Source organism: Vombatus ursinus, unplaced genomic scaffold (assembly GCF_900497805.2).
Source record: "Vombatus ursinus unplaced genomic scaffold, bare-nosed wombat genome assembly UNPS02014779.1, whole genome shotgun sequence".
NCBI classification, from domain to species: Eukaryota; Metazoa; Chordata; class Mammalia; order Diprotodontia; family Vombatidae; genus Vombatus; species Vombatus ursinus.
The window spans coordinates 49,806,344-49,822,240 of NW_020954557.1; positions in this window are offsets into that span (position 1 = coordinate 49,806,344).

Here is a 15,897-nt window from a genome sequence, read left to right on the forward strand (position 1 = left end):
TTCCCTCCAGATAGCATGTAAGCTCCTCAATGGCAAAAACTGTTTTGTTTGTATATTTGTACTGCTTACAGCCAACATAGTACCTGGCACATAGTTGGTCCTTGACAAATCCATGTTGGATTAACTGATTTTAATTTACTGTAACCTTTTAGATCCCTCTTCCCAACTTCTCACAAAACCTATTGAAGGTACGACAGCTACTGGCACATCATGGACAATAGCTGGAAGAAGCAAAGTATTTAGCAGACTTTAGAAGGAGGCATCTGCCCACAGTTAAACTGTGAACCCAAGATGAATTTAAAACCTATAGTCAATGGCTAAGTCTTTATGACAAGGCTAGGTATATAAGCAAAGAGAGAGCTACTGACTATGGTCAATGGGTAAGTCTTCATGACAAATGCTAGGTATATAAACAAAGAGAGAGCTACTGACTTTCAACCACAGAGTAACAAGTATTGAATACTTCCCATGTACTAGCACTGTGCTAGCAGCTATGGGTGAGCTGAGGAGGAAGGGAGAATTACAGAAAGAAATATCAAAACAAGGACCTTGCACATAAAGAAGGGGCAACCTAATTGAAGGAAAACAAATACACAAGAAACAATTGGAGATCAAGACAGTACTAACATGAATAATAAGAGCAATAAAACTTTAAAAGGGAAAAGATCAATGTTGGCTGAAGTCTTCAGGGAAGACTTTTCAGAGGGAGTGAGACTTGAACGAGGTCTTAAAGGAGAGATGAATTTGACTTTTTTCTCACAAACCATTGTAGAGGATTAAAGTCACTCTCCTTTAATATACACATACTGAAAATTTTCTTTTGAAAACTTGCCATGGGATAATTTGCCACAACATATACTCAGTCATTATAATATATAAAATATTACATCAAATTTCACCCTCCTCCCCGTTAAGACACTTAATTTGACAACCCTTATATAATAGATTGAATGGACACAACTAAAACCAGTAACTCTATCTAACCACTGGGTCATTCATTGCTTAGTCAGTTTGAAGTTTAAGTGGGAATTAAGAAAAGAGAAAACAATAAAACTAATACAAGTTCCTTGAGGGCAGGAACTATTTTCTTCCTCTCCCTAATGCCTAGACAGTGCCTAGCACATACAAAGTAATTAAGAAATGCTTGTTAGATTGAATTGACTAAAATCGCCACCATTCCCCTTTGCCATTTGAAAGGCAGGATCCAGGCTAGACTTGGCATCAGGAAAACTGAGGCTAAATCCCATCTCATGTCTGTATTAACTTCTTTACTCTGGGGAAGTCATTGAACCTCTTTCAATTTATATCTCCTCACCTGTAAAATAATCATAATAATGCCTATAGGGACAATCTCATGAGTCCCATGAGATAACATGGTGTTTAACAGAGACATGGCTACAGAGTCTGAATGGCCAGACTTCAAGTCCCAAATCTGACATATGCTAGACCTTAGACAAGTTACCTAAAGATATTTTCAATTTCTCTTTTCTTGATTTATCCAATCCATTTAACACATTCTACCAAGTCTCACTGTGAAATGTCTCCTAACTCTCTATTTCCACAGCCATTAATTTAACTAAAACTGTTTTCACCTCATTCCTAGATTACAATCTTCCTTTCTCCACTTCTGCCCCAATTAGAAAGTATACTACTCTATGGAAAAATGCTAGAATAATTTTCCTTGCTTTTTTGTTTTATCTTCTTTAAATCATCTCCCTTGTTCAAGAACATAGGCTTTTGTAGACACGCAATCTATGCACACCTATGCTCAAGAACTATGATGGTTCTCTATTACTAATTATATCGAATCCATAGTTCCTAGCCCAGCTTCCAAGGCCTTCCATCATTTTCCCATCTTATTAATCTCATTTTATAACACAATCTGATTCATTCATATATCATTTCTCCCCTTCTCTTCCTCCTCCCAAATCTATTACTACTCTCAACTTTCTCATTTCTATCGAGAGGCACCACAATTCTTCTAGTCACACAGCCTTGAGACCTTAGAATAATTCTAAACTCTGTGCTTGTATTCTCTCTCTCTCTGTGTCTCTCTGTCTCTCTCCTCTCTCAATATATCCCATCAATTGCCATATATATATTTATATATACATATATATAAATTAAAATAAATAAATAAATATTTATATAGAATATATAAAGAGGATATATATGTATATATATATACATATATATCCTCTTTATATCTTCAATCCAATCAATTGGACATTCTATATCCAACCAATTACTGATTTTACCTCTAAAATATCTCCTATGTCTACCCCCTTCTTTACAGTAACATGGCTTCCATCCTAGATCATCCTCACATCACCTCTCCATTTGGACTATTACAATAGCTTCCTAATAAGTATCGTTAATCCCAGTATCTTCCTTCTAGAACTCATCCTCTACATATCCACCAAATTGATATTCCTAAAATAGAAATATGAGTCTGTTATTTACTTACTCAAAAATCTTCAGTGGTCTTCAATTTGCCTATTTGGTAAATTTAAAAAAAAAATCTTTATCCTGACACTTAAAGGCCTTTAACAATTTGGTTCCAGTATTTTCTTCTTATTCGTCTTCCTGGATTTTCCCTTAGAGTTTTACTGGCCTGCTACTTGTTCCCAGGATACAAAATTACAGTTTATGAGACTATCACATTTGCACAGGTTGGCTCTCAGGTTGGATTCTCTTCCCACCTCCACCTATTGGAAACCTTAGCTTCCTTTAAAACATAGACTAAGTTTCACCTTCTACACAGTACTCTTTTGGATCTCCCCAGGTACTAATGTTCCTTTCCCCCCTCCCCCCCACAATTATATTATCTCTTATGCAATTTGTATTCATTGATTTATAATCCAATTATCTATTCACTTATCTACTTATCTATCTATCTACTTATTTTGTTGTTGTTGTATTTATTTATATGTTGATATGTCCTTCAAGGGACTGTGAACTCCTTAAGGCTAGGGATTATTTAGTTTTTGTGTTTGTATTCCCAGGACTAGGCCTTTCTCAGGAGAGACAGTTAACAATGGTTGAACAGACTAGAGAAACTATTATGCTTGACACTTCCCATTGGTGACTCACTCACAATCACATTTATAGCTGTACATTCTCCCTGCCCAGTTTGTATTTTCTATCCTATGCTATATCCTTAATTTCCTTTCATAATAACACCTCCTCAAAAACTACTTCCTTGAGGAAACTACCTGACGAAGCATTCCTAACTTATCACTCCCAAGGTTTGGTCTCCTAGATACTTCCATATATACTTAGTATCTACTATGGTAGGCTAATGGGCATTGGCTTAAGTTGCTTTATTTTATTTGCTTCTTGAACAATTTAATATGTACATATAGCCCACGTATTTGATCAGAGTATACTGAAGATCCTGATGGACAGAAACTGAGGACTGGGATTAAAGTTAGAGGGTCTGGATTAGAATTACTGCTTTGCCACTTAATCTCTTTGTGTCTTTTGTCGATTTTATGTTCCTTTCTTGCCCTGCCTGCCTTAATCTAATAGTGTTTCAGGTTGTTGATTTTATATCCAGAACTTACAACAGTCCTTCAAATGTTGTTGTCTGTGCAAAATGGAGATGAGAAGTCTCATCGCCATCTTTCTCGATACTATATTTCAATTCATGAAAGATCACATTGGCTTTTTTTTTCTTTTTCTGCAAAGTCACACTGTTAACCCACATTGACCCTGAAATCTACTACCCTTACACATTTTTCACTTGTCAGTTTCTCTATTCTGTATTTGTACAGCTAATATTATTTTTTATTTTAATTTTTGTTGAGAGTAAATGTACCTATTTTGTCCAGACTGGAAGTACAGGGGACACTTATGAACCTGATTCAACTACTGATCAGCATGGAAGTACATAAGGAACAGCATGTTTCATTTCCAGGCAGGGAGTATTCACTTCCTCCTGAGGCAGCCTGGTGGCTACTTGCAGGGGCTTGCTGTATTGGTTCCAGATTTAGTGGAAGCACTCAACTGGTTTTATGCATAAAGCAGCTCAGAACTCCTGAGCTCAAGCAATTCATCAGCCTCAGGCTCTCCAGTAACAGGGACTATAAGTATGTGCCAGCATGCTTGGCTGTATAATTGATTAAAAAAATATACAAACAGAACTTTGCATTGGCCTCTATTAAATATCATTCTATTACATTCAACCTGTCCTTTCAGTATTTTAAATTCCTTTGGTATCCTGATTCTGACATCCAGGATATCAATTTATGTTTCTCAGCTTCATTTCATACACAAACATGGCTATTACATGTCTTGGAGACGACACACACATTTGGGTCAGTGTGTCTCCTGATGGTGGTGATCTGGAGATCATCCATATCAGTTCTGGAGCAACCACTGAAGTAGGATTTTCACAGAAGACTGAGACAGGCTCTTGGCAATCTAGAAATTCTTACAGCCATGATGGCTTTGGGTTTCCATTATTGTTTAGCCTCATGCATCAATCAGCCATAAGTCCCATGTTCTTCCATATGATCTCAGAGAGTTTTTCCTATCTATCTTGTTTTGCCATAAGCAGGAGGAATAAGTCCAGCCTTCTTAGCTTATGAGAGAATTAGCCTATGATATATGATACCAAATTCTGCCAATTCAGACCATGCCTGAGAAATATCAGTTTGAAATTTTCCTTCTCATTATAGTACAGGATAGCAGCAAATAAGGGATGCAGTACTTGACATCAGACGGGCTGCTTCTGTGAGGACACAATGATCCAAAGTCAAACACTCATTCATAAGTCAACCATTCTCAAACATCACTATAGCCCCTTGTTCTCAAGGGCTATAAAGCTTAAGTTTATGCAAATGGCATTTTCTTGAACTCTTAGAACTTATGTACTATATATTTTTATAGGGATAGCACTGAGAGGATCTTAAAGATTATTCCTTTCACTAAGAAACTATTTTCACTCTAAAAATTTTGTGTTTAAATCATGAATAATGATATAATAAATTAGAAAAGCACATTAATCAAGATAAAAATACTTCATCCTTTCTTTATGTATTTAAAATGTAATCACTACCAAATACACCCAAAACAAAACAGAACCAAAAAATATCTCTCTTGGAAATTCTTCAAGCTAAGGTAAGACAACAATGGGTGCAGTCACCAGGTTTCAAGGGGAAAATTTGATTATTAGCAGACTGGGAGTGGACAGAAATCAGATTTACTTGTTTTAATAGAGAAACCTGGATGGTTCAGAGAAAGGATAAGGGTTGTGAAAATGGTTTATTAAAGCTCTCATTCTCTATTGTAAAATAGAGTCATAAGTCAGAAGCTTAAAGAATGACCAAGCCAAAATAGTCAGATAGGTATCTGTTACTGTTAAATAATCAGAAGAAGGGAGATTCACAGCTTGATAACACAATCCTATACTTCAACTTAAGCTGTCTCCCCATCTTTTCTCCCTCCCTTCTTCCCTTCTTTTCTTCCTACCTCCCTCCTTCCCTTCCTTCCTTCTTAGATGTAATACAGTAAAACACACCCCACAGAGTATTTATGGAGCAGAGATGACCTTCTTTCCCCCTGGTTATTTCTAAGGACACATGTATTCAAAGAGATGACATAGTGATCCCCTAGTCTCCATGATGGCAGCAAAGGGAATGGCACCAAGTCAAAGACGATTAGCCACTAAGCTAAAAAAGCTGCCGATTCAGTAGACTTTAAAAAGAGTGACATCTCCAGTGTTTCCTCTTTACCCATCCATCAAGCACGTGGGAATTCTGTGAAGCTCTTTTTTGGACTTCGGATGGGTGGGGAAGGTTCCTTTCTTCTTAACTCTTGGCAATTATGATAGCTGCTAAAATGTGGCGTTGAATATATGTGCTATCTAGGTGACCCTGAGAATGAATGTGAGGGCCAAATAGCAACATAAGTAACCAAATAGCAATATTAGGATGGACATTTCTAGACTTGGAGGCAAGTTCATGAGTTTAAGAGGTCAAGAATTAGGATCTCTTAATAAATGTTGGCTGCACAAGAGGAGATACAGTATTCCTTGCAGCTATTAAAAATGATTCTCAAAAGAGAGAGGTCCAAACCGTGGGCATTTTACAAGATATGTACTTTAAACATCTCTTTTGTGTGAATAAAATAGAAAGCTGTCCTATACCCAAATCACATTACATTGTACATTGAAGACATTTCAATATTCTTTTGGGAAAGATCCTAGACATGAGCCAAACTTAAGCTTTAAATTATTTTCTCTGGCATCCAAGGTAGAGGAGTGTAAATATTCAGTTTTGAGAAGGAAGTAAGCATTCATATAGCTCCTACTATTTATCATATTTTTTACTGAATGCTTTACAAATATTATCTCATTTGGTCCTAGAATGATCCTAAAAGGAGTCAAGCTCCTGGAGGAGATAGGAAAGGAATGGGATCTAACTAAATAGTACAAGCTGTGGTGTCAGGTATGGATAAGAAGGTCCACCTCTTCATCAGAGACTGGAGCAAAAAAGAGAGAAAGCCAATGAAGTCTATTTTCTTAGTAATGTAGGAGGCAAGGTCCTCTGGTGAGAGAGGGTGGGGTTACAAGAAAGTCTGAAAAGAGAGAATGTTTGGAAAGGTCACTGTGGGGAACATAACAGAGAATCAATTAGGGAAGATTAAAGAGATTGCTGCGCTTTAAGGAAGGCTAAGTTAGGGTTAGATAATAAATTTGTAGTGAACCCTGTTAGCACAGTTGTGTGATTCCCCCTCCCCCCAGGAATGTTCTGCAGCATGTGATTAGGAACAGATCAGGTGGATGGTGGGGATAATCCAGGGTAAGAGTTTGGCAAGATATAATTGACAATAGGAGAAGACAATGGGGGTAGTGATTCAAAGTTTGGTGCTAGTATATGGTTCAATGAAAACCACGGAGTTAAGGGAAAGAAAGCCTGAGAAGTAGTGATAGACTGGGAGAGGAGGGAGGGTTAGAGTGACTAGAAGTAATAGTGAAGTCAAAGAATAAGTTCCTGGGGATAAAGCAGATGGAGAAGTTTAGAAAAAAGAGGGGGTGGTAAGAAAGGAGGAATCATTCCTTCAACACTACACCCAGAGAGGTAAGAATGATATGTTGACCTCTGAGAAGGGAAGGGAGATGGAGCAAAATAAAAATGAAGGGAAAGGGTAGGAATATGTACACATTTTGCCTCTTTCTTCAATAGGAGAGAAGTTAAACTTTACAGGAAGATTAATCTTTAGTAAACCTAAATGCTGAGGTGTAATCTGGTAGGAAAAATATGACTTTTGACACAGAAAGGCATGTATGACCATTGAAGTCAGAAAAGAAAAGTAAAAAAAGATAGTAGAATAGGTGGGTGCTTCCTATTTTGCCCTATCCTGCTCTTTGGGACTGAAGATATAGTATATGAGTGAAACATCTTCACTCATCTTTCTTTTCCCCCCAACACAGCAGTCACGAAACATAGGATATTTGTATCCAAAGTACCCTTTCCACTTCTATTGCAGGGTCTATTTGAAGACTCATGACTCGTAAGAGCCTTGGACTAATGGTGCTCCCAAGCTTAGAGACTTGGAGTCTGCTCTCTCTCTCTGTCTCTTTCTCTCTCTCCTAGAATAGTACTCTTTTTTTTTTTTAGGCAATTGGGGTTAAGTGACTTGCCCAGGGTCACACAGCTAGTAAGTATTAAGTGTTTGGTTTGAGGCTGGATTTGAGCTCAGGTCCTCCCGACTTCAGGGTCAGTGCTCTATCCATTGCGCCACCTAGCTGCCCCCTTAGAATAGTACTTTTAAGGCTTTAGCAGCTTTGTCTTTGACTTCAAGGCTGCCATGGGCCTTGCAGTCCTTCAGGACTTGAAGAATTCTATTTAAAATTCATCTTCACATATTATATATGTATATGTACAGATTTTTTAAGATTTTATATTAGAACTAATTTCATCATGCTAATCAAATCAATCAATAAGCATGTATGAAGCACCTTCCATGTGTTAGGAACTGTCCTAGTAGCAATTCATATATCTTGCTTATATTTAGCTTCTGTATTCTCCCCTATTAGGTCTTCTCTGAAGGTTTATCATGAAATAGAGATGACCCTAGGTTCATGTAAGCTTTGGCAGTGGAACCCAAGCACTGGAAGGTACTACTAAGCTACCTATACATATATAATAGCTGACATTTACGTAGTACTTTCAAATTTGAAAAGTACTTTATGTACATTATTTCAAGTAATAGCTGTGTGACTTTGGATAAATCACTTACCCTTTCTCTACTTTAGTTCCATCATCTCTTAAAGAGAGAGATGATACTCTCTTTTCTGCCTATATCACAGGGTTATTGTGAGGATAGAAAGAGATCATAGATATAAAATCATATTCTTAAAATGTAATACTATTACAATATAAGGAAGGTGTTATTATTATTATTATTATTATTATTATTAACATTGATATCATTATTATTATATGGATTCCTTCTTATTATCCCAAACCCTTTCCAGAGGGCCCTGGTTCATGTTTAAGAATTCAAGGTAATAGGTCACATAAGAAAGTAATTCCTGTGGAGCACTTCACTAAGAATTTTATTCCATCTTTGTTTTATGGAGTTGGTCTCTAGCCTCCTTAAGCCAGCTGAGGAGCAGAATAATGACTTATGTTAGAGAGAGTTGAGATTCAAGTAGCTTTGTATCTACAACCAGGTGCAATAGTACCTCTAACAAGAATTGTCCTCCTGGCCCATATCTTTGACTGTCTCCAACTACAGAATACTGGATCAGTCTCTGTTTGTTTGAGAGAGTCTGCTCTTTATTCCTATCCCTGATAACTGTAGACTTCAGCTTCAATTGGGTATAGAAAGCTCACAGATAAAGCTAGACATGAAAATATATTACTAGAAATATGTATATGCGTGTGTATGTGTGTATATATGTGTATGCATGTATATGTATATGTGTGCGTTGTGTATATGTGTGTGTGTGTGTGTGTGTATATAATGGATCACCCAAAAGGCAATGGTGGATCTAAAAGTCAGCATCAAAAAAGAAGTTTGACCATACAAAAACAGCTGATTGTTGGTTATGTAGAAAAAGTAAAGGAAAGCAGGTAGATAGTTGGTATGCTTCATTACTACTCATATAATATAAAGAGGTTTAGAGAATCACACTGTGTAAGAAGTCATGAATATGTTGGTACTTGCACTCTTGGATGGAGTGTTCACATCAGTGAAATCACAGATCCATTGAAGTGAAAAGGAAATTAGAAGTTATATTTTATATAAAATTTTGAAAATTTCATGTTGATTTCTTTTCTCCCAGAAAAAAAAGTATTCATTTCACAATCCAAAGCTAAAATACCCTTTCCCTCCAGCCTTTTCTTCACATATCATAGCTATAGCTTCATCCCTGAAATGATTAGTTAAGAATATTTACATTTCATTTCACCTATTAAGCCAAGAGTTAATGGACCAGAATCTCAACTTCTCCCTTTCCTTCATAAATATTGATAAGGAAACTTCCCTGTAGAACCTGAGATACAGACATGCTGTATATTGTTTTTCCAAACTGCCTTTCTGATTTTATTTTTCATTACTTCACTTTACTCCCTCTTTGATCCAGCCAAACTGGCCTTCTTGCTCTTCTTAACACATTAACTCTGTGTGCCTTTTCATAGCCTGTGCTCTAAGCCTGGAAGGAATGTCTTCCTTAATTTTGCATCTTAGAATCACAAATATCCTTCAAAGCTCAGATCAAACACCACCTTCCACACAGGACTTCTCCTTTTCTGTCAAATGCAAAGAAACCCCGCAATTACTTTGTATTTATTTTGTATATACTTTTATTGTATATTTATATATATAAATAAATGTATATATAAATATAATGCATATGTATTTATATATTATACATACTTTTATCTATACATATTTTATATTCTATATATTATATCTATATTCTATAGATATAATATATGGAATATGTATTATCTATAGAATGCAAGCTCCCGGTGGATAGGGACTGTTTCTTTTTTGTCTATGTATACCTAGCACCTAGCACAGTGCCTGGAAAATAGTAGATGCTTAATAGATGCATGTTGGTTGATCGATTAAATTTAAAAATTAAGTTTAATCATCTCTCAGTTCATGGATGGGTTAAGTTCCTTGTGAATTCTAGCTTACTCTTTTATGGACCTATGATATATAATTCAGCCAATCAAAATCTAGCATGGACATAAAAGTCAATGTAGTAAAAAAGTTCATGTGAAAATTATGAGAAAAGATTTTATACTTTTAAAGTTTGTCAGAAAATTATGGTTATTCATTTGACTGGCAGAGGCTATTCTGCATAATCTAAACCATCCAATATATTCATACTGAATCGGTCATTTCTACCACAGCCATTCTGAATAATGCATGAGTAAGCCAGGGAACACTAACTTGAATGAAAGTGCTTTTGGAATGATTTTCACCATTCAACTTCCATCAAATTTGAAAACAATGTTGCTACTTAACCTTTCATTGTTGTCTATGAATCAAATATTTCAAAGGAGAGGAGAATGTGACCTAGTGAAATCATTCTGTCTACCCCAAAACTGTACCACGCATTCAGCTTGCTTTTTCCTTCATGCACAGAAAACCATTTAGGTATTCTCTTGTCTGAAGGGAAGAGGGAAGAATCCTCTCAACAGTAACCCTCTCTCCTGCCAAGTATAGTTTACACAAGCAGCAAAGAACCGTCAGGTATTTGCAGAAGTCTCTGCCTTCTGTGTATTTTAATCAAGACTATAACAGGGAAGGACTGACACTTGACAGTGACTGGAAAGTAGCCTTTTCCATGAGTGGTCCTTGTCTGTGCCCACAACTACATTTACTTTAGCTGTGAGAATGTGTGTTTATATGAGGAGTGGGAAGTAAAGGGGGTAGAGATGAGAAGAAGGCCAGTCTTCCACCACCATAAAATCCAAGATCTTGGTTTGTATGGGTGTTTCCACTAAAACAACTTGTCATTCATTAGTGGAAGTTCCACTCTCCTCTCTCTTTGTTTCCTTGACCCTGCTCAGTATGTTGTGCTGTTCTATGTCAAGATATCTGGAGACTCTTGCTAAGCCATCTTGCTAAGTCCCTACTGCAATTTGGTAGGATGAACAGAGAGCTGCCAAGATTACCAGGGTCTAAATGCTAAAACAATTCACTACTGGAATATCCTCTGCTCCAGACAAAATTAGTTGGATTAGTTGCCTTGGGGAGATGATATTAACCCAACTGGAAGGCAGGAAAATTGCAAAGCTGATCTGGATAAGGAAAAGTGAAGGGTGAAAAAGAGCCTTCCAGAGTCAACTGACCATAGTGAGTATACAACTGTGCAGTCGAGTCCTTCAGATGTTCCCAAATTTCATCTTCCAAGACCTACTGGACCATGGGACCTTGACTTATCTTGATGACATTCTCATCTACTCAAGCTGTACCAGGCCCAGATATTTGCCAAACTGGAGATGTGAGAATTTGAAAGGAAGGTGATGGACCATCTGGGACATATCAGAGGCTCTCAGAGAGAGAGTATAAATGGAGATGTAAGGGAAGATCATACTATGACGGAGATCTCAATATCATTGAAAGACTAGCAATAATTTCCTGGTTTTACAGGATCCTACCACTATTTCTCCCCTAATTTGCTCTGATAGCGCCTCTCACCAACACGCCTAAATAGTCAAAAGCATTCGTTGGACATTGAAAGCAGCGAGCACATTCCATGAGCTTCTGTGAAAATTGACTTTGGCCCCAGTCTTGATCTACTTGAATTTATGATCCTATGTCCAATCTATAGTGAACGTCTATGAATCCAGTATTGAAAATCTTTGCTACTCTCTCCCAAATCATGATCCTGTGCAGACTTTGCCCAGAGTCACATATTCCAAAGGAGAAGAGAATATGTCCCAGTGAAATCATGCCACCCATCCAAAAATACCTACCACCCATTCAACTTGCTTTCTCTTTCATGCACAGAAAACTATTAGTAGCCATTCCTCTTGTTCTGAAAGAAGGAAGGTGGAACTCTCTCAACAGTGATCTTCTTTTCTACCAGAGTTTGGACTAGCTACAAAGATGAGCACTGTTTGTTTGGTGTAAGGGAAAGATGGGAACCACATTATATGGAGAAAAAACTACTTTGTGGTCAAGTACACATGTGAAGTCTGAAGGAACCATCAAAGGGTGGATTAGTGAAAAGAACACTGAACTTAGTCCTTGCATCATGGATTTTAGAACTGTTAAAAGACCTTTTACTCTTGTTTAGTCATTTCAGTTATGTCTGGGTTTTCTTGGCAAAGATAATGGGGTAGTTTGCTATTTCCTTCTCCATCTATAAGATGAAGAACTGAGGCAAACAGGGTCAAGTGATTTGCCCAGGGTCACACAGCTTGTAAGTGTTTGAGCTCAGATTTGAACTCAGGAAGATGAGTCTTCCTAACTCCAGGACAGGCACTTCACCCACTGTGCCATTTAGCTGAGCATTAAAAGACCTTAGAAGTCAGCTAGTCTAATTCTTTCATTAGAGCAGGGATTTTTAACCTGGGATTGAAAGATTACCAAGGTATCTATGGATAGATTTCAGCGTGAGGGGGATTGCAAACTTTTAATTATATTTCAATTTGTATTTTCTTTGTAATGTCTTATTTTATGCATTAAAAATATTTTTCTGAGAAAGGGTCCATAGGCTTCACCAGACTGTCAGAGAAGTCGTTGGCACAAAAAAGTTATAAGAAATTTTGTAAAATACCATGTTCCTAGGTAAGGATGGTAAGGCCCAGAAGGGTAAAGTGAATTGGCTGAGATTACAAAAACACTTAATAGAAGAATCTGGATTTGAATCCAGGTCCTCTGACTACAAATCTAGCACTCTTCCTACTGTATTACCCTCCTTCATGCACTAGAATGAATCTTATCTCTGCTGCTGAATACCTATGTGAACTTGGTCACTTTTCTCTTTAAAAAAGTTTCGTTAAAAAGAAGTTTCATTAATGCCTTTTACTTTTTGCATCATGGACATTTCTGAACATGCCTCATCCCAACCCACCTGACAATCCTTTCTGTAACAAAGAGCCAAGCAAAACTGACACAGCAACAGTGGCCAATAGAGCATGAAACATTATGTACCCATAGTCTTCCACCTCTTCAAAGAAAGAATGGAAGTTTGTTTTCTCAATTTTTTCCCCTTCTGGACCAAGTTTGTTCATTACAGTTACACAACATTAAGGTTCATTTTTTTTACCCATTTCCTTTTGTGCAGTCCAGTTCAAACATGTGAAAATGACAGGGCTGCATTAAGTAATTTCTACAATCTGTTCCAGCTTAAAATCCTATGATTCCAAATGCTAAGACACTATAATTAGTAGACAGATGCATTGTTAATGGAAACACACAGCAGACATTCTTATTGACCATGCATTTTATAGGCATTCTGTTGGAGTCAAGCCTACTAAATTTGATCTGCTCACTGCAGGGACTGGATACCTATGACCAGGCCTCGATGACCAAGCTCCACATCGCCTCACTTTGTACCCCCAAAGTAGGCTGCATCTCGGAGGGATATCTTTATCTATGCTCGTGTCTGCCTAGCCCCCAGGAGAGTCAATGCTCAGGCTCTGTCATACCAGGCAAATTGCCACTCACACAGACCTACTTATATAGCGGAAAGAATACTGAATCTGAAGTCAGAAGACCCGAGGTCAAGTTTCATTCCTGCCACTTACAAAGTTGTGTGATCTTAGGCAAATGACTTTATTTCCCTAAGCCTCAATTTCCTATAAAATTGTGATAATTATATTTGAATAATCTATTTCACAGGGTTGTTGAGAGAGAAACCCTTTGTTAAACAAATAGGGCTATACAAATGATTGATTATTAATAATATTAATTTCACCATCCTCTTGAATGTTGGTAGCCATATATAAAATAAGATATTTGCCTTTATGACTAATCCTGCAGGATATGTGAGCAGGCAAAGGAAAGGGCAGTCAAAAAGTTTGTTGGGTGTGGTGATACTGACTTGCCTCTATCCCAGAGTTATATGGTGCTGTCCTGGTTGATGCCTTGAACAAGCAGGGTCATTTTCCCCCTGTGTAGGACTTTCCACTGACAGTAGAGATGCTTTACTTTTTCTTAAAGAAATTGTCACTTCTGCTTCCAGGAGCCAAGATGGCTGAGTAAAAGGGTAGTTGCTCTCACCCTCCCCTATCAACCTCTGAAAGCCCAGAGAATATCGCCCCAGGAAAAGCCCTAGAACAGCTGAACCAGAAGAGAGACAGGGAGCAGCAATCAGGTGGCCCAGGTAGCTTGTGGGATTGGCTGAAAGGGTCCCTCTTGCCCTGGGGGAGAGGGAGCAGTGTGGAGGTGGGGGTGTCCCAGCAAGCTGGGGGGGGGGTGCACTTTAGCATACCGGGAAAAGATGCTGAAACCCAGGTGGTGAAGCGGGCAAGCGCCAACACCTAGACTTCCAAGTGCCTCAGTGAGGGTTGGGGAACTGATAGAAACCAGTTTGGAAGACCAGCAAGTGCCTCAGCATTGTACAGCAGTCTCCCAGTGCCTCAAAAAAAGTCTGTGAAGGGCTCCAAGGGGCCCCAGGCAGATAAACATCATGCAACATCCATCTGAAAGGAGCTGAAGAAAGCAAAAGGGAAGGAAAAGCAGGCAACATCCAGGAGCCAGACTACCCAATCCTGCCCCTGGAGTTCCAGTGTTGCTAATTCCAGCTCAACAGTAGGTGGGCTGCCAGAGCCCTGTGGTTTCCAACTGCCAGCATTGGGGGCTCCAGCACACAAAGACAGTGACCAGGCCCACAGCTCCCAACACAAGAAGCTTGGGTCAGTGCCCTTTGCTCCCCAGCAGGAGAGCTCAGTCTTGGTAAAGGCCAGGAAATAAGCAAAAACCATAAGTAAAAAGAAACATACCATAGATTCATATTGTAAGAACTGTGGGGATCAAGGCAGAAATTCTGAAGAGGACAGTACTGTCAATAGGCCCACATCTGGAACCTCAAAAGGGAATAGAACTGGTCTGAAGCCCAAAGAGCCTTCTTAAAAGAACTCAAGAAGGATTTTTAGAGGTTGAATGAGAGAGGTAAAAGAATCCTTAAAAAATACAATTTGTCAACTGGAAAAAAAGTACACTGAAGAAAACAAGTCCCTAAAAAATACAATTGGCCAAATGGGGAAGGAGGTACAAAATCTAATAGAAGAAAACAGTTTGTTAAAAATTAGAATTGGGCAAATGGAAGCTAATGACTCTATGAGAGAGCAAAAATCAGTCAAACAGAAACAAAAAAATGAAAAAATAGATGAAAATGTAAAATACCTCACTGGTAAAACAACTGACCTGGAAATCGATCCAGGAGAAACAATTTAAAAATTATCGGTCTACCTGAAAATCATGACGGAAAAAAGAACCTGAACAGTATCTTTCAGGAAATCATAAAGGAAAACTGCCCTGAGGTCCTAGAACCAGAGGGTAAAATAGCCACAGAAAGAATCCATCGCTCACCTCCTGAAAGAGATCCCAAATTGAAAACGCCAAGGAATATAGTATCCAAATTCCAAAATTACCAGGTCAAAAAGAAAATACTGCAAGCAGGCAGAAAGAAACAATTTAAATGTGATGGAACCACAGTCAGGATTACACAGGACCTTGCAGCTTCTACATTAAAAGACCATAGGTCAGGTAACATGATATTCCATAAGACAAAGGAGCTTGAATTATAACCAAGGATCAACTGCCCAGCAAAAATGAGCATGATCTTTCAGGACAGGAGATGGATATTCAACAAAATAGGGGACTTCCAAACCTTCCTGATAAAAAGACCAGAGCTCAACAGAAAATTTGATCTTCAAATACGAGACTCAAGAGAGACATAGAAAGGTAAATGGG